Source organism: Salmo salar, chromosome ssa16, assembly GCF_905237065.1.
Source record: "Salmo salar chromosome ssa16, Ssal_v3.1, whole genome shotgun sequence".
NCBI classification, from domain to species: Eukaryota; Metazoa; Chordata; class Actinopteri; order Salmoniformes; family Salmonidae; genus Salmo; species Salmo salar.
The window spans coordinates 43,903,412-43,924,449 of NC_059457.1; positions in this window are offsets into that span (position 1 = coordinate 43,903,412).

The following is a 21,038-nucleotide window of genomic DNA, read 5'->3' on the forward strand; positions in this document are numbered from 1 at the left end:
CTGCTCAGTGTTCTGCCCTACTGTTGCTCTGTTCAGTGTTCTGCCCAACTGTTGCTCTGTTCATTGTTCTGTTCAACTATTGCTCTGATCAGTGTTCTGCCCTACCTTTGCTCTGATCAGTGTTCTGCCCTACTGTTGCTCTGATCAGTGTTCTGTCCTACTGTTGCTCTGATCAGTGTTCTGTTCTACTGTTGCTCTGCTCAGTGTTCTGTTCTACTGTTGCTCTGATCAGTGTTCTGCCCTACTGTTGCTCTGATCAGTGTTCTGCCCTACTGTTGCTCTGCTCAGTGTTGTGTCATACTGTTGCTCTGCTCAGTGTTCTGCCCTGCTGTTGCGGTGATCAGTGTTCTGTTCTACTGTTACTTTGATCAGTGTTCTGTCCTACTGTTGCTCTGATCAGTGTTCTGTCATACTGTTGCTCTGCTCAGTGTTCTGCCCTGCTGTTGCGTTGATCAGTGTTCTCTTCTACAGTTGCTCTGCTCAGTGTTCTGTCCTACTGTTGCTCTGATCGGTGTTCTGTCCTACTGTTGCTCTGATCAGTGTTCTGTCCAAATGTTGCTCTGCTCAGTGTTCTGCCCTACTGTTGCTCTGCTCATTGTTCTGTCCTACTGTAGCTTGGATCAGTGTTCTGTCCTACTGTTGCTCTGATCAGTGTTCTGCCCTTCTGTTGCTCTGATCAGTGTTCTGACCTACTGTTGCTCTGATCAGTGTTCTGCCCTACTGTTGCTCTGATCAGTGTTCTGCCCTACTGTTGCTCTGCTCAGTGTTCTGCCCTTCTGTTGCTCTGATCAGTGTTCTGCTCAGTGTTCTGTCCTACTGTTGCTCTGCTCAGTGTTCTGTCCTACTGTTGCTCTGGTCAGTGTTCTGCCCTACTGTTGCTCTGATCAGTGTTCTGTCCTACAGTTGCTCTGCTCAGTGTTCTGTCCTAGTGTTGCTCTGATCAGTGTTCTGCCCTACTGTTGCTCTGATCAGTGTTCTGTCCTACTGTTGCTCTGATCAGTGTTCTCTTCTACTGTTGCTCTGATCAGTGTTCTGCCCTACTGTTGCTCTGATCAGTGTTCTGCCCTACTGTTGCTCTGCTCAGTGTTGTGTCATACTGTTGCTCTGCTCAGTGTTCTGCCCTGCTGTTGCGGTGATCAGTGTTCTGTTCTACTGTTGCTTTGATCAGTTTTCTGTCCTATTGTTGCTCTGATCAGTGTTCTGCCCTACTGTTGCTCCGATCAGTGTTCTGCCCTACTGTTGCTCTGATCAGTGTTCTGTTCTACTGTTGCTCTGATCAGTGTTCTGCCCTACCTTTGCTCTGATCAGTGTTCTTCCCTACTGTTGCTCTGATCAGTGTTCTGTCCTACTGTTGCTCTGATCAATGTTCTGTTCTACTGTTGCTCTGCTCAGTGTTCTGTTCTACTGTTGCTCTGATCAGTGTTCTGCCCTACTGTTGCTCTGATCAGTGTTCTGCCCTACTGTTGCTCTGCTCAGTGTTGTGTCATACTGTTGCTCTGCTCAGTGTTCTGCCCTGCTGTTGCGGTGATCAGTGTTCTGTTCTACTGTTACTTTGATCAGTTTTCTGTCCTATTGTTGCTCTGATCAGTGTTCTGCCCTACTGTTGCTCTGCTCAGTGTTCTGCCCTACTGTTGCTCTGATCAGTGTTCTGCTCAGTGTTCTGTCCTACTGTTGCTCTGCTCAGTGTTCTGTCCTACTGTTGCTCTGGTCAGTGTTCTGCCCTACTGTTGCTCTGATCAGTGTTCTGTCCTACAGTTGCTCTGCTCAGTGTTCTGTCCTAGTGTTGCTCTGATCAGTGTTCTGCCCTACTGTTGCTCTGATCAGTGTTCTGTCCTACTGTTGCTCTGATCAGTGTTCTCTTCTACTGTTGCTCTGATCAGTGTTCTGCCCTACTGTTGCTCTGATCAGTGTTCTGCCCTACTGTTGCTCTGCTCAGTGTTGTGTCATACTGTTGCTCTGCTCAGTGTTCTGCCCTGCTGTTGCGGTGATCAGTGTTCTGTTCTACTGTTGCTTTGATCAGTTTTCTGTCCTATTGTTGCTCTGATCAGTGTTCTGCCCTACTGTTGCTCCGATCAGTGTTCTGCCCTAAAGTTGCTCTGATCAGTGTTCTGTTCTACTGTTGCTCTGATCAGTGTTCTGCCCTACCTTTGCTCTGATCAGTGTTCTTCCCTACTGTTGCTCTGATCAGTGTTCTGTCCTACTGTTGCTCTGATCAATGTTCTGTTCTACTGTTGCTCTGCTCAGTGTTCTGTTCTACTGTTGCTCTGATCAGTGTTCTGCACTACTGTTGCTCTGATCAGTGTTCTGCCCTACTGTTGCTCTGCTCAGTGTTGTGTCATACTGTTGCTCTGCTCAGTGTTCTGCCCTGCTGTTGCGGTGATCAGTGTTCTGTTCTACTGTTACTTTGATCAGTTTTCTGTCCTACTGTTGCTCTGATCAGTGTTCTCCCCTACTGTTGCTCTGCTCAGTGTTCTGTTCTACTGTTGCTCTGCTCAGTGTTCTGTTCTACTGTTGCTCTGAACAGTGTTCTGCCCTATATTTGCTCTGATCAGTGTTCTGCCCTCCTATTGCTCTGCTCATTGGTATGTCGTACTGTTGCTCTGATCAGTGTTCTGTCCTACTGTTGCTCTGATCAGTGTTCTGTCATACTGTTGCTCTGCTCAGTGTTCTGCCCTGCTGTTGCGGTGATCAGTGTTCTCTTCTACAGTTGCTCTGCTCAGTGTTCTGTCCTACTGTTGCTCTGACCGGTGTTCTGTCCTACTGTTGCTCTGATCAGTGTTCTGTCCGACTGTTGCTCTGCTCATTGTTCTGTCCTACTGTTGCTCTGGTCAGTGTTCTGCCCTACTGTTGCTCTGATCATTGTTCTCTCCAACTGTTGCTCTGCTCAGTGTTCTGCCCTACTGTTGCTCTGTTCAGTGTTCTGCCCAACTGTTGCTCTGTTCATTGTTCTGTTCAACTGTTGCTCTGATCAGTGTTCTGCCCTACCTTTGCTCTGATCAGTGTTCTGCCCTACTGTTGCTCTGATCAGTGTTCTGTCCTACTGTTGCTCTGATCAGTGTTCTGTTCTACTGTTGCTCTGCTCAGTGTTCTGTTCTACTGTTGCTCTGATCAGTGTTCTGCCCTACTGTTGCTCTGATCAGTGTTCTGCCCTACTGTTGCTCTGCTCAGTGTTGTGTCATACTGTTGCTCTGCTCAGTGTTCTGCGCTGCTGTTGCGGTGATCAGTGTTCTGTTCTACTGTTACTTTGATCAGTTTTCTGTCCTACTGTTGCTCTGATCAGTGTTCTGCCCTACTGTTGCTCCGATCAGTGTTCTGCCCTACTGTTGCTCTGCTCAGTGTTCTGTTCTACTGTTGCTCTGCTCAGTGTTCTGTTCTACTGTTGCTCTGAACAGTGTTCTGCCCTATTGTTGCTCTGATCAGTGTTCTGCCCTCCTATTGCTCTGCTCATTGGTATGTCCTACTGTTGCTCTGATCAGTGTTCTGTCCTACTGTTGCTCTGATCAGTGTTCTGTCATACTGTTGCTCTGCTCAGTGTTCTGCCCTGCTGTTGCGGTGATCAGTGTTCTCTTCTACAGTTGCTCTGCTCAGTGTTCTGTCCTACTGTTGCTCTGATCGGTGTTCTGTCCTACTGTTGCTCTGATCAGTGTTCTGTCCGACTGTTGCTCTGCTCAGTGTTCTGTCCTACTGTTGCTCTGCTCAGTTTTCTGTTCTACTGTTGCTCTACTCAGTGTTCTGTTCTACTGTTGCTCTGCACTGTGTACTGTCCTACTGTTGCTCTGATCAGTGTTCTGTCCTGCTGTTGCTCTGATCAGTGTTCTGTCCTACTGTTGCTCTGATCAGTGGTCTGCCCTACTGTTGCTCTGCTCATTGTTCTGTCCTACTGTAGCTTGGATCAGTGTTCTGTCCTACTGTTGCTCTGATCAGTGTTTTGCCCTTCTGTTGCTCTGATCAGTGTTCTGCCCTACTGATGCTCTGCTCATTGTTCTGTCCAACTGTTGCTCTGATCAGTGATCTGACCTACTGTTGCTCTGTTCAGTGTTCTGCCCAACTGTTGCTCTGTTCATTGTTCTGTTCAACTGTTGCTCTGGTCAGTGTTCTGCCCTACTGTTGCTCTGATCATTGTTCTCTCCAACTGTTGCTCTGCTCAGTGTTCTGCCCTACTGTTGCTCTGTTCAGTGTTCTGCCCAACTGTTGCTCTGTTCATTGTTCTGTTCAACTGTTGCTCTGATCAGTGTTCTGCCCTACCTTTGCTCTGATCAGTGTTCTGCCCTACTGTTGCTCTGATCAGTGTTCTGTCCTACTGTTGCTCTGATCAGTGTTCTGTTCTACTGTTGCTCTGCTCAGTGTTCTGTTCTACTGTTGCTCTGATCAGTGTTCTGCCCTACTGTTGCTCTGATCAGTGTTCTGCCCTACTGTTGCTCTGCTCAGTGTTGTGTCATACTGTTGCTCTGCTCAGTGTTCTGCGCTGCTGTTGCGGTGATCAGTGTTCTGTTCTACTGTTACTTTGATCAGTTTTCTGTCCTACTGTTGCTCTGATCAGTGTTCTGCCCTACTGTTGCTCCGATCAGTGTTCTGCCCTACTGTTGCTCTGCTCAGTGTTCTGTTCTACTGTTGCTCTGCTCAGTGTTCTGTTCTACTGTTGCTCTGAACAGTGTTCTGCCCTATTGTTGCTCTGATCAGTGTTCTGCCCTCCTATTGCTCTGCTCATTGGTATGTCCTACTGTTGCTCTGATCAGTGTTCTGTCCTACTGTTGCTCTGATCAGTGTTCTGTCATACTGTTGCTCTGCTCAGTGTTCTGCCCTGCTGTTGCGGTGATCAGTGTTCTCTTCTACAGTTGCTCTGCTCAGTGTTCTGTCCTACTGTTGCTCTGATCGGTGTTCTGTCCTACTGTTGCTCTGATCAGTGTTCTGTCCGACTGTTGCTCTGCTCAGTGTTCTGTCCTACTGTTGCTCTGCTCAGTTTTCTGTTCTACTGTTGCTCTACTCAGTGTTCTGTTCTACTGTTGCTCTGCACTGTGTACTGTCCTACTGTTGCTCTGATCAGTGTTCTGTCCTGCTGTTGCTCTGATCAGTGTTCTGTCCTACTGTTGCTCTGATCAGTGGTCTGCCCTACTGTTGCTCTGCTCATTGTTCTGTCCTACTGTAGCTTGGATCAGTGTTCTGTCCTACTGTTGCTCTGATCAGTGTTTTGCCCTTCTGTTGCTCTGATCAGTGTTCTGCCCTACTGATGCTCTGCTCATTGTTCTGTCCAACTGTTGCTCTGATCAGTGATCTGACCTACTGTTGCTCTGATCAGTGTTCTGCCCTACTGTTGCTCTGATCAGTGTTCTGCCCTACTGTTGCTCTGCTCATTGTTCTGTCCAACTGTTGCTCTGCTCAGTGTTCTTCCCTACTGTTGCTCTGTTCAGTGTTCTGCCCAACTGTTGCTCTGCTCATTGTTCTGTTCAACTGTTGCTCTGCTCAGTGTTCAGCCCTACTGTTGCTCTGCTCAGTGTTATGTCCTACTGTTGCTCTGCTCAGTGTTCTGCCATACTGTTGCTCTGCTCATTGTTCTGTCCTACTGTAGCTTTTATCAGTGTTCTGTCCTACTGTTGCTCTGATCAGTGTTCTGCCCTTCTGTTGCTCTGATCAGTGTTCTGCCCTACTGTTGCTCTGATCAGTGTTCTGCCCAACTGTTGCTCTGATAAGTGTTGTGTCATACTGTTGCTCTGCTCAGTGTTCTGCCCTGATGTTGCGGTGATCAGTGTTCTGTTCTACTGTTGCTTTGATCAGTGTTCTGTCCTACTGTTGCTCTGCTCAGTGTTCTGTTTTACTGTTGCTCTGCTCAGTGTTCTGTTCTACTGTTGCTCTGAACATTGTTCTGCCGTATTGTTGCTCTGATCAGTGTTCTGCCCTCCTGTTGCTCTGATCAGTGTTCTGCCCTACTGTTGCTCTGTTCAGTGTTCTGCCCAACTGTTGCTCTGCTCATTGTTCTGTCCAAATGTTGCTCTGATCAGTGTTCTGCCCTACTGTTGCTCTGATCAGTGTTCTGCAATACTTTTGCTCTGATCAGTGTTCTGTTCTACTGTTGTTCTGCTCAGTGTTCTGCAATACTGTTGCTCTGATCAGTGTTCTGCCCAACTGTTCCTCTGATCAGTGTTCTGTTCTAATGTTACTCTGATCAGTGTTCTGCCCTACTGTTGTTCTGCTCAGTGTTCTGTCCTACTGTTGCTCTGATCGGTGTTCTGCCCTACTGTTGCTCTGATCAGTGTTCTGTCCAACTGTTGCTCTGCTCAGTGTTCTGCCCTACTGTTGCTCTGCTCATTGTTCTGTCCTACTGTTGCTCTGATCAGTGTTCTGCCCTTCATTTGCTCTGATCAGTGTTCTGCCCTACTGTTGCTCTGATCAGTGTTCTGCCCTACTGTTGATTTGATCAGTTTTCTGCCCTACTGTTGCTCTGCTCAGTGTTCTGCCCTACTGTTGCTCTGCTCAGTGTTCTGCTCAGTGTTCTGTCCTACTGTTGCTCTGCTCAGTGTTCTGTCCTACTGTTGCTCTGGTCAGTGTTCTGCCCTACTGTTGCTTTGATCAGTGTTCTGTCCTACTGTTGCTCTGCTCAGTGTTCTGCCCTAATGTTGCTCTGCTCAGTGTTGTGTCATACTGTTGCTCTGCTCAGTGTTCTGCCCTGCTGTTGCGGTGATCAGTGTTCTCTTCTACTGTTGCTCTGCTCAGTGTTCTGTCCTACTGTTGCTCTGGTCAGTGTTCTGCCCTACTGTTGCTCTGATCATTGTTCTGTCCAACTGTTGCTCTGCTCAGTGTTCTGCCCTACTGTTGCTCTGTTCAGTGTTCTGCCCAACTGTTGCTCTGCTCATTGTTCTGTCCAACTGTTGCTCTGCTCAGTGTTCTGCCCTACTGTTGCTCTGTTCAGTGTTCTGCCCAACTGTTGCTCTGCTCAGTGTTCTGTTTTACTGTTGCTCTGCTCAGTGTTCTGTTCTACTGTTGCTCTGAACATTGTTCTGCCCTATTGTTGCTCTGATCAGTGTTCTGTTCGAATGTTGCTCTGAACATTGTTCTGCCCTATTGTTGCTCTGATCAGTGTTCTGCCCTCCTGTTGCTCTGCTGATTGGTATGTCCTACTGTTGCTCTGATCAGTGTTCTGCCCTACTGTTGCTCTGTTCAGTGTTCTGCCCAACTGTTGCTCTGCTCATTGTTCTGTCCAAATGTTGCTCTGATCAGTGTTCTGCCCTGCTGTTGCGGTGATCAGTGTTCTGTTCTACTGTTGCTTTGATCAGTTTTCTGTCCTATTGTTGCTCTGATCAGTGTTCTGCCATACTGTTGCTCCGATCATTGTTCTGCCCTACTGTTGCTCTGATCAGTGTTCTGTTCTACTGTTGCTCTGCTCAGTGTTCTGTTCTACTGTTGCTCTGAACAGTGTTCTGCCCTATTGTTGCTCTGATCAGTGTTCTGCCCTCCTGTTGCTCTGCTCATTGGTCTGTCCTAATGTTGCTCTGATCAGTGTTCTGTCCTACTGTTGCTCTGATCAGTGTTCTGTCCTACTGTTGCTCTGATCAGTGTTGTGTCATACTGTTGCTCTGCTCAGTGTTCTGCCCTGATGTTGCGGTGATCAGTGTTCTCTTCTACTGTTGCTCTGCTCATTGTTCTGTCCTACTGTTGCTCTGGTCAGTGTTCTGCCCTACTGTTGCTCTGATCATTGTTCTGTCCAACTGTTGCTCTGCTCAGTGTTCTGCCCTACTGTTGCTCTGTTCAGTGTTCTGCCCAACTGTTGCTCTGTTCATTGTTCTGTTCAACTGTTGCTCTGATCAGTGTTCTGCCCTACCTTTGCTCTGATCAGTGTTCTGCCCTACTGTTGCTCTGATCAGTGTTCTGTCCTACTGTTGCTCTGATCAGTGTTCTGTTCTACTGTTGCTCTGCTCAGTGTTCTGTTCTACTGTTGCTCTGATCAGTGTTCTGCCCTACTGTTGCTCTGATCAGTGTTCTGCCCTACTGTTGCTCTGCTCAGTGTTGTGTCATACTGTTGCTCTGCTCAGTGTTCTGCCCTGCTGTTGCGGTGATCAGTGTTCTGTTCTACTGTTACTTTGATCAGTTTTCTGTCCTACTGTTGCTCTGATCAGTGTTCTGCCCTACTGTTGCTCCGATCAGTGTTCTGCCCTACTGTTGCTCTGCTCAGTGTTCTGTTCTACTGTTGCTCTGCTCAGTGTTCTGTTCTACTGTTGCTCTGAACAGTGTTCTGCCCTATTGTTGCTCTGATCAGTGTTCTGCCCTCCTATTGCTCTGCTCATTGGTATGTCCTACTGTTGCTCTGATCAGTGTTCTGTCCTACTGTTGCTCTGATCAGTGTTCTGTCATACTGTTGCTCTGCTCAGTGTTCTGCCCTGCTGTTGCGGTGATCAGTGTTCTCTTCTACAGTTGCTCTGCTCAGTGTTCTGTCCTACTGTTGCTCTGGTCAGTGTTCTGCCCTACTGTTGCTCTGATCAGTGTTCTGTCCGACTGTTGCTCTGATCAGTGTTCTGTCCTACTGTTGCTCTGCTCAGTTTTCTGTTCTACTGTTGCTCTACTCAGTGTTCTGTTCTACTGTTGCACTGCTCTGTGTTCTGTCCTACTGTTGCTCTGATCAGTGTTCTGTCCTGCTGTTGCTCTGATCAGTGTTCTGTCCTACTGTTGCTCTGATCAGTGTTGTGTCATACTGTTCCTCTGCTCAGTGTTCTGCCCTGCTGTTGCGGTGATCAGTGTTCTCTTCTACTGTTGCTCTGATCAGTGTTCTGTCCTACTGTTGCTCTGCTCAGTGTTCTGTCCTACTGTTGCTCTGGTCAGTGTTCTGCCCTACTGTTGCTCTGATCAGTGTTCTGTCCTACTGTTGCTTTGATCAGTGTTCTGTCCTACTGTTGTTCTGCTCAGTTTTCTGTCCAAATGTTGCTCTGATCAGTGTTCTACCCTACTGTTTCTCTGATCAGTGATCTGTCCTACTGTTGCTGTGCTCAGTGTTCTGTCCTACTGTTGCTCTGATCAGTGTTCTGTCCTACTGTTGCTCTGCTCAGTGTTCTGTCCTACTGTTGCTCTGGTCAGTGTTCTGCCCTACTGTTGCTCTGATCAGTGTTCTGTTCTACTGTTGTTCTGCTCAGTGTTCTGTACTACTGTTGCTTGGAACAGTGTTCTGTCCTACTGTTGCTCTGATCAGTGATCTCCCCTGCTGTTGCTCTGCTCAGTGTTCTGTCCTACTGTTGCTCTGATCGGTGTTCTGCCCTACTGTTGCTCTGATCAGTGTTCTGTCCAACTGTTGCTCTGCTCAGTTGTCTGCCCTACTGTTGCTCTGCTCATTGTTCTGTCCTACTGTAGCTTGGATCAGTGTTCTGTCCTACTGTTGCTCTGATCAGTGTTTTGCCCTTCTGTTGCTCTGATCAGTGTTCTGCCCTACTGTTGCTCTGCTCATTGTTCTGTCCAACTGTTGCTCTGCTCAGTGTTCTGCCCTACTGTTGCTCTGTTCAGTGTTCTGCCCAACTGTTGCTCTGCTCATTGTTCTGTTCAACTGTTGCTCTGATCAGTGTTCTGCCCTACCTTTGCTCTGATCAGTGTTCTGCCCTACTGTTGCTCTGCTCAGTGTTCAGCCCTACTGTTGCTCTGCTCAGTGTTCTGTCCTACTGTTGCTCTGCTCAGTGTTCTGCCATACTGTTGCTCTGCTCATTGTTCTGTCCTACTGTAGCTTTGATCAGTGTTCTGTCCTACTGTTGCTCTGATCAGTGTTCTGCCTTTCTGTTGCTCTGATCAGTGTTCTGTCCTACTGTTGCTCTGATCAGTGTTCTGTCCTACTGTTGCTCTGATCAGTGTTCTGCCCTACTGTTGCTCTGATCAGTGTCCTGTCCTACTGTTGCTCTGATCAGTGTTCTGCCCTACTGTTGCTCTGATCAGTGTTCTGCCCTACTGTTGCTCTGCTCAGTGTTGTGTCATACTGTTGCTCTGCTCAGTGTTCTGCCCTGATGTTGCGGTGATCAGTGTTCTGCTCTACTGTTGCTTTGATCAGTTTTCTGTCCTACTGTTGCTCTGATCAGTGTTCTGCCCTACTATTGCCCCTATCAGTGTTCTGCCCTACTGTTGCTCTGCTCAGTGTTCTGTTTTACTGTTGCTCTGCTCAGTGTTCTGTTCTACTGTTGCTCTGAACATTGTTCTGCCCTATTGTTGCTCTCATCAGTGTTCTGCCCTCCTATTGCTCTGCTCATTGGTATGTCCTACTGTTTCTCTGATCAGTGTTCTGCCCTACTGTTGCTCTGTTCAGTGTTCTGCCCAACTGTTGCTCTGCTCATTGTTCTGTCCAAATGTTGCTCTGATCAGTGTTCTGCCCTACTGTTGCTCTGATCAGTGTTCTGTCCTACTGTTGCTCTGATCAGTGTTCTGCCCTACTGTTGCTCTGATCAGTGTTCTGTTCTACTGTTGCTATGATCGGTGTTCTGTTCTAATGTTGCTCTGATCAGTGTTCTGCAATACTGTTGCTCTGATCAGTGTTCTGCCCAACTGTTCCTCTGATCAGTGTTCTGTTCTAATGTTACTCTGATCAGTGTTCTGCACTACTGTTGCTCTGATCAGTATTCTGTTCTACTGTTGTTCTGCTCAGTGTTCTGTACTACTGTTGCTTGGTTCAGTGTTCTGTCATACTGTTGCTCTGCTCAGTGTTCTGTCCTACTGTTGCTCTGATCAGTGTTCTGCCCTACTGTTGCTCTGATCAGTGTTCTGTCCAACTGTTGCTCTGCTCAGTGTTCTGCCCTACTGTTGCTCTGCTCATTGTTCTGTCCTACTGTTGCTCTGATCAGTGTTCTGCCCTTCATTTGCTCTGATCAGTGTTCTGCCCTACTGTTGCTCTGATCAGTGTTCTGCCCTACTGTTGATTTGATCAGTTTTCTGCCCTACTGTTGCTCTGCTCAGTGTTCTGCCCTACTGTTGCTCTGCTCAGTGTTCTGCTCAGTGTTCTGTCCTACTGTTGCTCTGATCAGTGTTCTGCCCTACTGTTGCTCTGCTCAGTGTTCTGTCCTACTGTTGCTCTGGTCAGTGTTCTGCCCTACTGTTGCTTTGATCAGTGTTCTGTCCTACTGTTGCTCTGCTCAGTGTTCTGTCCTACTGTTGCTCTGATCAGTGTTCTGCCCTACTGTTGCTCTGCTCAGTGTTGTGTCATACTGTTGCTCTGATCAGTGTTCTGCCCTGCTGTTGCGGTGATCAGTGTTCTGTTCTACTGTTGCTCTGCTCAGTGTTCTGTCCTACTGTTGCTCTGGTCAGTGTTCTGCCCTACTGTTGCTCTGATCATTGTTCTGTCCAACTGTTGCTCTGCTCAGTGTTCTGCCCTACTGTTTCTCTGTTCAGTGTTCTGCCCAACTGTTGCTCTGCTCATTGTTCTGTCCAACTGTTGCTCTGCTCAGTGTTCTGCCCTACTTTTGCTCTGTTCAGTGTTCTGCCCAACTGTTGCTCTGCTCAGTGTTCTGTTTTACTGTTGCTCTGCTCAGTGTTCTGTTCTACTGTTGCTCTGAACATTGTTCTGCCCTATTGTTGCTCTGATCAGTGTTCTGCCCTCCTGTTGCTCTGCTCATTGGTATGTCCTACTGTTGCTCTGATCAGTGTTCTGCCCTACTGTTGCTCTGTTCAGTGTTCTGCCCAACTGTTGCTCTGCTCATTGTTCTGTCCAAATGTTGCTCTGATCAGTGTTCTGCCATACTGTTGCTCTGATCAGTGTTCTGTTCTACTGTTGCGCTGATCAGTGTTCTGTTCTACTGTTGCTCTGCTCAGTGTTCTGTCCTACTGTTGCGCTGATCAGTGTTCTGTTCTACTGTTGCTCTGATCGGTGTTCTGTTCTAATGTTGCTCTGATCAGTGTTCTGCAATACTGTTGCTCTGATCAGTGTTCTGCCCAACTGTTCCTCTGATCAGTGTTCTGTTCTAATGTTACTCTGATCAGTGTTCTGCCATACTGTTGCTCTGATCAGTGTTCTGTTCTACTGTTGTTCTGCTCAGTGTTCTGTACTACTGTTGCTTGGTTCAGTGTTCTGTCCTACTGTTGCTCTGCTCAGTGTTCTGTCCTACTGTTGCTCTGATCGGTGTTCTGCCCTACTGTTGCTCTGATCAGTGTTCTGCCCTACTGTTGCTCTGCTCATTGTTCTGTCCTACTGTTGCTCTGATCAGTGTTCTGCCCTTCATTTGCTCTGATCAGTGTTCTGCCCTACTGTTGCTCTGATCAGTGTTCTGCCCTACTGTTGATCTGATCAGTTTTCTGCCCTACTGTTGCTCTGCTCAGTGTTCTGCCCTACTGTTGCTCTGCTCAGTGTTCTGCTCAGTGTTCTGTCCTACTGTTGCTCTGCTCAGTGTTCTGTCCTACTGTTGCTCTGGTCAGTGTTCTGCCCTACTGTTGCTTTGATCAGTGTTCTGTCCTACTGTTGCTCTGCTCAGTGTTCTGTCCTACTGTTGCTCTGATCAGTGTTCTGCCCTACTGTTGCTCTGCTCAGTGTTGTGTCATACTGTTGCTCTGCTCAGTGTTCTGCCCTGCTGTTGCGGTGATCAGTGTTCTCTTCTACTGTTGCTCTGCTCAGTGTTCTGTCCTACTGTTGCTCTGGTCAGTGTTCTGCCCTACTGTTGCTCTGATCATTGTTCTGTCCAACTGTTGCTCTGCTCATTGTTCTGTCCAACTGTTGCTCGAATCAGTGTTCTGCCCTACTGTTGCTCTGTTCAGTGTTCTGCCCAACTGTTGCTCTGCTCATTGTTCTGTTCAACTGTTGCTCTGATCAGTGTTCTGCCCTACCTTTGCTCTGATCAGTGTTCTGCCCTACTTTTGCTCTGCTCAGTGTTCTGCCCTACTGTTGCTCTGCTCAGTGTTCTGTCCTACTGTTGCTCTGCTCAGTGTTCTGCCGTACTGTTGCTCTGCTCATTGTTCTGTCCTACTGTAGCTTGGATCAGTGTTCTGTCTTACTGTTGCTCTGATCAGTGTTCTGCCCTACTGTTGCTCTGATCAGTGTTCTGTCCTACTGTTGCTCTGATCAGTGTTCTGTTCTACTGTTGCTCTGCTCAGTGTTCTGTTCTACTGTTGCTCTGATCAGTGTTCTGCCCTACTGTTGCTCTGATCAGTGTTCTGTCCAACTGTTGCTCTGCTCAGTGTTCTGCCCTAGTGTTGCTCTGATCATTGTTCTGTCCAACTGTTGCTCTGCTCAGTGTTCTGCCCTACTGTTGCTCTGTTCAGTGTTCTGCCCAACTGTTGCTCTGCTCATTGTTCTGTTCAACTGTTCCTCTGATCAGTGTTCTGCCATACCTTTGCTCTGATCAGTGTTCTGCCCTACTGTTGCTCTGCTCAGTGTTCTGCCCTACTGTTGCTCTGCTCAGTGTTCTGTCCTACTGTTGCTCTGCTCAGTGTTCTGCCGTACTGTTGCTCTGCTCATTGTTCTGTCCTACTGTAGCTTGGATCAGTGTTCTGTCTTACTGTTGCTCTGATCAGTGTTCTGCCCTACTGTGGCTCTGATCAGTGTTCTGTCCTACTGTTGCTCTGATCAGTGTTCTGTTCTACTGTTGCTCTGCTCAGTGTTCTGTTCTACTGTTGCTCTGATCAGCGTTCTGCCCTACTGTTGCTCTGATCAGTGTTCTGCCCTACTGTTGCTCTGCTCAGTGTTGTGTCATACTGTTGCTCTGCTCAGTGTTCTGCCCTGCTGTTGCGGTGATCAGTGTTCTGTTCTACTGTTACTTTGATCAGTTTTCTGTCCTCCTGTTGCTCTGATCAGTGTTCTGACCTACTGGTGCTCCGATCAGTGTTCTGTCCTACTGTTGCTCTGCTCAGTGTTCTGTTCTACTGTTGCTCTGCTCAGTGTTCTGTCCTACTGTTGCTCTGCTCAGTGTTCTACCATACTGTTGCTCTGCTCATTGTTCTGTCCTACTGTAGCTTGGATCAGTGTTCTGTCCTACTGTTGCTCTGATCAGTGTTCTGCCCTTCTGTTGCTCTGATCAGTGTTCTGCCATACTGTTGCTCTGATCAGTGTTCTGTCCTACTGTTGCTCTGCTCAGTGTTCTGTCCTACTGTTGCTCTAGTCAGTGTTCTGCCCTACTGTTGCTCTGATCAGTGTTCTGTCCTACTGTTGCTCTGCTCAGTGTTCTGTCCTACTGTTGATCTGATCAGTGTTCTGCCCTTCTGTTGCTCTGATCAGTGTTCTGTCCTACTGTTGCTCTGATCAGTGTTCTGTTCTACTGTTGCTCTACTCAGTGTTCTGTTCTACTGTTGCTCTGCTCTGTATTCTGTCCTACTGTTGCTCTGATCAGTGTTCTGTCCTGCTGTTGTTCTGATCAGTGTTCTGTCCTACTGTTTCTCTGCTCATTGTTCTGTCCTACTGTAGCTTGGATCAGTGTTCTGTCCTACTGTTGCTCTGATCAGTGTTCTGCCCTTCTGTTGCTCTGATCAGTGTTCTGCCCTACTGTTGCTCTGATCAGTGTTCTGCCCTACTGTTGATCTGATCAGTGTTCTGCCCTACTGTTGCTCTGCTCAGTGTTCTGCCCTACTGTTGCTCTGCTCAGTGTTCTGCTCAGTGTTCTGTCCTACTGTTGCTCTGCTCAGTGTTCTGTCCTACTGTTGCTCTGGTCAGTGTTCTGCCCTACTGTTGCTCTAATCAGTGTTCTGTCCTACTGTTGCTCTGCTCAGTGTTCTGTCCTAGTGTTGCTCTGATCAGTGTTCTGCCCTACTGTTGCTCTGATCAGTGTTCTGTCCTACTGTTGCTCTGATCAGTGTTCTGTTCTACAGTTGCTCTGCTCAGTGTTCTGTTCTACTGTTGCTCTGATCAGTGTTCTGCCCTACTGTTGCTCTGATCAGTGTTCTGCCCTACTGTTGCTCTGCTCAGTGTTGTGTCATACTGTTGCTCTGCTCAGTGTTCTGCCCTGCTGTTGCGGTGATCAGTGTTCTGTTCTACTGTTGCTTTGATCTGTTTTCTGTCCTACTGTTGCTCTGATCAGTGTTCTGCCCTACTGTTGCTCCGATCAGTGTTCTGCCCTACTGTTGCTCTGATCAGTGTTCTGTTCTACTGTTGCTCTGCTCAGTGTTCTGTTCTACTGTTGCTCTGAACAGTGTTCTGCCCTATTGTTGCTCTGATCCGTGTTCTGTCCTACTGTTGCTCTGATCAGTGTTGTGTCCTACTGTTACTCTGATCAGTGTTGTGTCATACTGTTGCTCTGCTCAGTGTTCTGCCCTGCTGTTGCGGTGATCAGTGTTCTCTTCTACTGTTGCTCTGCTCAGTGTTCTGCCCTACTGTTGCTCTGATCATTGTTCTGTCCAACTGTTGCTCTGCTCAGTGTTCTTCCCTACTGTTGCTCTGTTCAGTGTTCTGCCCAACTGTTGCTCTGCTCATTGTTCTGTTCAACTGTTGCTCTGATCAGTGTTCTGCCATACCTTTGCTCTGATCAGTGTTCTGCCCTACTGTTGCTCTGCTCAGTGTTCTGTTCTACTGTTGCTCTGCTCAGTGTTCTGTCCTACTGTTGCTCTGCTCAGTGTTCTACCATACTGTTGCTCTGCTCATTGTTCTGTCCTACTGTAGCTTGGATCAGTGTTCTGTCCTACTGTTGCTCTGATCAGTGTTCTGCCCTTCTGTTGCTCTGATCAGTGTTCTGCCATACTGTTGCTCTGATCAGTGTTCTGTCCTACCGTTGCTCTGCTCAGTGTTCTGTCCTACTGTTGCTCTAGTCAGTGTTCTGCCCTACTGTTGCTCTGATCAGTGTTCTGTCCTACTGTTACTCTGCTCAGTGTTCTGTCCTACTGTTGCTCTGATCAGTGTTCTGCCCTTCTGTTGCTCTGATCAGTGTTCTGTCCTACTGTTGCTCTGATCAGTGTTCTGTTCTACTGTTGCTCTACTCAGTGTTCTGTTCTACTGTTGCTCTGCTCTGTATTCTGTCCTACTGTTGCTCTGATCAGTGTTCTGTCCTGCTTTTGCTCTGATCAGTGTTCTGTCCTACTGTTGCTCTGATCAGTGTTGTGTCATACTGTTGCTCTGCTCAGTGTTCTGCCCTGCTGTTGCGGTGATCAGTGTTCTGTCCTACTGTTTTTCTGCTCAGTTTTCTCTCCAAATGTTGCTCTGATCAGTGTTCTGCCCTACTGTTTCTCTAATCAGTGTTCTATCCTACTGTTCCTCTGATCAGTGTTCTGTTCTAATGTTACTCTGATCAGTGTTCTGTCCTACTGTTGCTCTAATCAGTGTTCTGTTCTACTGTTGCTCTGATCAGTGTTCTGGCCAACTGTTCCTCTGCTCAGTGTTTGTTCCTACTGTTGCTCTGGTCAGTGTTCTGCCCTACTGTTAATCTGATCAGTGTTCTGTTCTATTGTTGTTCTGCTCAGTGTTCTGTACTACTGTTGCTTGGTTCAGTGTTCTGTCCTACTGTTTCTCTGCTCATTGTTCTGTCCTACTGTAGCTTGGATCAGTGTTCTGTCCTACTGTTGCTCTGATCAGTGTTCTGCCCTTCTGTTGCTCTGATCAGTGTTCTGCCCTACTGTTGCTCTGATCAGTGTTCTGCCCTACTGTTGATCTGATCAGTGTTCTGCCCTACTGTTGCTCTGCTCAGTGTTCTGCCCTACTGTTGCTCTGCTCAGTGTTCTGCTCAGTGTTCTGTCCTACTGTTGCTCTGCTCAGTGTTCTGTCCTACTGTTGCTCTGGTCAGTGTTCTGCCCTACTGTTGCTCTGATCAGTGTTCTGTCCTACTGTTGCTCTGATCAGTGTTCTGTTCTACAGTTGCTCTGCTCAGTGTTCTGTTCTACTGTTGCTCTGATCAGTGTTCTGCCCTACAGTTGCTCTGATCAGTGTTCTGCCCTACTGTTGCTCTGCTCAGTGTTGTGTCATACTGTTGCTCTGCTCAGTGTTCTGCCCTGCTGTTGCGGTGATCAGTGTTCTGTTCTACTGTTGCTTTGATCTGTTTTCTGTCCTACTGTTGCTCTGATCAGTGTTCTGCCCTACTGTTGCTCCGATCAGTGTTCTGCCCTACTGTTGCTCTGATCAGTGTTCTGTTCTACTGTTGCTCTGCTCAGTGTTCTTTTCTACTGTTGCTCTGAACAGTGTTCTGCCCTATTGTTGCTCTGATCCGTGTTCTGTCCTACTGTTGCTCTGATCAGTGTTGTGTCCTACTGTTGCTCTGATCAGTGTTGTGTCATACTGTTGCTCTGCTCAGTGTTCTGCCCTGCTGTTGCGGTGATCAGTGTTCTCTTCTACTGTTGCTCTGCTCAGTGTTCTGTCCTACTGTTGCTCTGGTCAGTGTTCTGCCCTACTGTTGCTCTGATCATTGTTCTGTCCAACTGTTGCTCTGCTCAGTGTTCTGCCCTACTGTTGCTCTGTTCAGTGTTCTGCCCAACTGTTGCTCTGCTCATTGTTCTGTTCAACTGTTGCTCTGATCAGTGTTCTGCCCTACCTTTGCTCTGATCAGTGTTCTGCCCTACTGTTGCTCTGCTCAGTGTTCTGCCCTACTGTTGCTCTGCTCAGTGTTCTGTCCTACTGTTGCTCTGCTCAGTGTTCTGCCGTACTGTTGCTCTGCTCATTGTTCTGTCCTACTGTAGCTTGGATCAGTGTTCTGTCTTACTGTTGCTCTGATCAGTGTTCTGCCCTACTGTGGCTCTGATCAGTGTTCTGTCCTACTGTTGCTCTGATCAGTGTTCTGTTCTACTGTTGCTCTGCTCAGTGTTCTGTTCTACTGTTGCACTGATCAGTGTTCTGCCCTACTGTTGCTCTGATCAGTGTTCTGCCCTACTGTTGCTCTGCTCAGTGTTGTGTCATACTGTTGCTCTGCTCAGTGTTCTGCCCTGCTGTTGCGGTGATCAGTGTTCTGTTCTACTGTTACTTTGATCAGTTTTCTGTCCTACTGTTGCTCTGATCAGTGTTCTGCCCTACTGTTGCTCTGCTCAGTGTTCTGTCCTACTGTTGCTCTGCTCAGTGTTCTACCATACTGTTGCCCTACTCAGTGTTCTGTTCTACTGTTGCTCTGCTCAGTGTTCTGTCCTACTGTTGCTCTGCTCAGTGTTCTACCATACTGTTGCTCTGCTCAGTGTTCTACCATACTGTTGCTCTGCTCAGTGTTCTGTCCTACTGTTGCTCTGCTCAGTGTTCTACCATACTGTTGCTCTGCTCATTGTTCTGTCCTACTGTAGCTTGGATCAGTGTTCTGTCCTACTGTTGCTCTGATCAGTGTTCTGCCCTTCTGTTGCTCTGATCAGTGTTCTGCCATACTGTTGCTCTGATCAGTGTTCTGTCCTACTGTTGCTCTGCTCAGTGTTCTGTCCTACTGTTGCTCTAGTCAGTGTTCTGCCCTACTGTTGCTCTGATCAGTGTTCTGTCCTACTGTTGCTCTGCTCAGTGTTCTGTCCTACTGTTGCTCTGATCAGTGTTCTGCCCTTCTGTTGCTCTGATCAGTGTTCTGTCCTACTGTTGCTCTGATCAGTGTTCTGTTCTACTGTTGCTCTACTCAGTGTTCTGTTCTACTGTTGCTCTGCTCTGTGTTCTGTCCTACTGTTGCTCTGATCAGTGTTCTGTCCTGCTGTTGCTCTGATCAGTGTTCTGTCCTACTGTTGCTCTGATCAGTGTTGTGTCATACTGTTGCTCTGCTCAGTGTTCTGCCCTGCTGTTGCGGTGATCAGTGTTCTGTTCTACTGTTGCTCTGATCAGTGTTCTGTCCTACTGTTGCTCTGTTCAGTGTTCTGTCCTACTGTTGCTCTGGTCAGTGTTCTGCCCTACTGTTGCTCTGATCAGTGTTCTGCCCTTCTGTTGCTCTGATCAGTGTTCTGCCATACTGTTGCTCTGATCAGTGTTCTGTCCTACTGTTGCTCTGCTCAGTGTTCTGTCCTACTGTTGCTCTAGTCAGTGTTCTGCCCTACTGTTGCTCTGATCAGTGTTCTGTCCTACTGTTGCTCTGCTCAGTGTTCTGTCCTACTGTTGCTCTGATCAGTGTTCTGCCCTTCTGTTGCTCTGATCAGTGTTCTGTCCTACTGTTGCTCTGATCAGTGTTCTGTTCTACTGTTGCTCTACTCAGTGTTCTGTTCTACTGTTGCTCTGCTCTGTGTTCTGTCCTACTGTTGCTCTGATCAGTGTTCTGTCCTGCTGTTGCTCTGATCAGTGTTCTGTCCTACTGTTGCTCTGATCAGTGTTGTGTCATACTGTTGCTCTGCTCAGTGTTCTGCCCTGCTGTTGCGGTGATCAGTGTTCTGTTCTACTGTTGCTCTGATCAGTGTTCTGTCCTACTGTTGCTCTGTTCAGTGTTCTGTCCTACTGTTGCTCTGGTCAGTGTTCTGCCCTACTGTTGCTCTGATCAGTGTTCTGTCCTACTGTTGCTTTGATCAGTGTTCTGTCCTACTGTTGTTCTGCTCAGTTTTCTCTCCAAACGTTGCTCTGATCAGTGTTCTGCCCTACTGTTTCTCTGATCAGTGTTCTATCCTACTGTTCCTCTGATCAGTGTTCTGTTCTAATGTTAAACTGATCAGTGTTCTGTCCTACTGTTGCTCTGATCAGTGTTCTGTTCTACTGTTGCTCTGATCAGTGTTCTGGCCAACTGTTCCTCTGCTCAGTGTTTGTTCCTACTGTTGCTCTGGTCAGTGTTCTGTCCTACTGTTAATCTGATCAGTGTTCTGTTCTATTGTTGTTCTGCTCAGTGTTCTGTACTACTGTTGCTTGGTTCAGTGTTCTGTCCTACTGTTTCTCTGCTCATTGTTCTGTCCTACTGTTGCTCTGATCAGTGTTCTGTCCTACTGTTGCTCTGCTCAGTGTTCTGTCCTAGTGTTGCTCTGATCAGTGTTCTGCCCTACTGTTGCTCTGATCAGTGTTCTGTCCTACTGTTGCTCTGATCAGTGTTCTGTCCTACTGTTGCTCTGATCAGTGTTCTGTTCTACTGTTGCTCTGCTCAGTGTTCTGTTCTACTGTTGCACTGATCAGTGTTCTGCCCTACTGTTGCTCTGATCAGTGTTCTGCCCTACTGTTGCTCTGCTCAGTGTTGTGTCATACTGTTGCTCTGCTCAGTGTTCTGCCCTGCTGTTGCGGTGATCAGTGTTCTGTTCTACTGTTACTTTGATCAGTTTTCTGTCCTACTGTTGCTCTGATCAGTGTTCTGCCCTACTGTTGCTCTGCTCAGTGTTCTGTCCTACTGTTGCTCTGCTCAGTGTTCTACCATACTGTTGCCCTACTTAGTGTTCTGTTCTACTATTGCTCTGCTCAGTGTTCTGTCCTACTGTTGCTCTGCTCAGTGTTCTACCATACTGTTGCTCTGCTCAGTGTTCTACCATACTGTTGCTCTGCTCAGTGTTCTGTCCTACTGTTGCTCTGCTCAGTGTTCTACCATACTGTTGCTCTGCTCATTGTTCTGTCCTACTGTAGCTTGGATCAGTGTTCTGTCCTACTGTTGCTCTGATCAGTGTTCTGCCCTTCTGTTGCTCTGATCAGTGTTCTGCCATACTGTTGCTCTGATCAGTGTTCTGTCCTACTGTTGCTCTGCTCAGTGTTCTGTCCTACTGTTGCTCTAGTCAGTGTTCTGCCCTACTGTTGCTCTGATCAGTGTTCTGTCCTACTGTTGCTCTGCTCAGTGTTCTGTCCTACTGTTGCTCTGATCAGTGTTCTGCCCTTCTGTTGCTCTGATCAGTGTTCTGTCCTACTGTTGCTCTGATCAGTGTTCTGTTCTACTGTTGCTCTACTCAGTGTTCTGTTCTACTGTTGCTCTGCTCTGTGTTCTGTCCTACTGTTGCTCTGATCAGTGTTCTGTCCTGCTGTTGCTCTGATCAGTGTTCTGTCCTACTGTTGCTCTGATCAGTGTTGTGTCATACTGTTGCTCTGCTCAGTGTTCTGCCCTGCTGTTGCGGTGATCAGTGTTCTGTTCTACTGTTGCTCTGATCAGTGTTCTGTCCTACTGTTGCTCTGTTCAGTGTTCTGTCCTACTGTTGCTCTGGTCAGTGTTCTGCCCTACTGTTGCTCTGATCAGTGTTCTGTCCTACTGTTGCTTTGATCAGTGTTCTGTCCTACTTTTGTTCTGCTCAGTTTTCTCTCCAAATGTTGCTCTGATCAGTGTTCTGCCCTACTGTTTCTCTGATCAGTG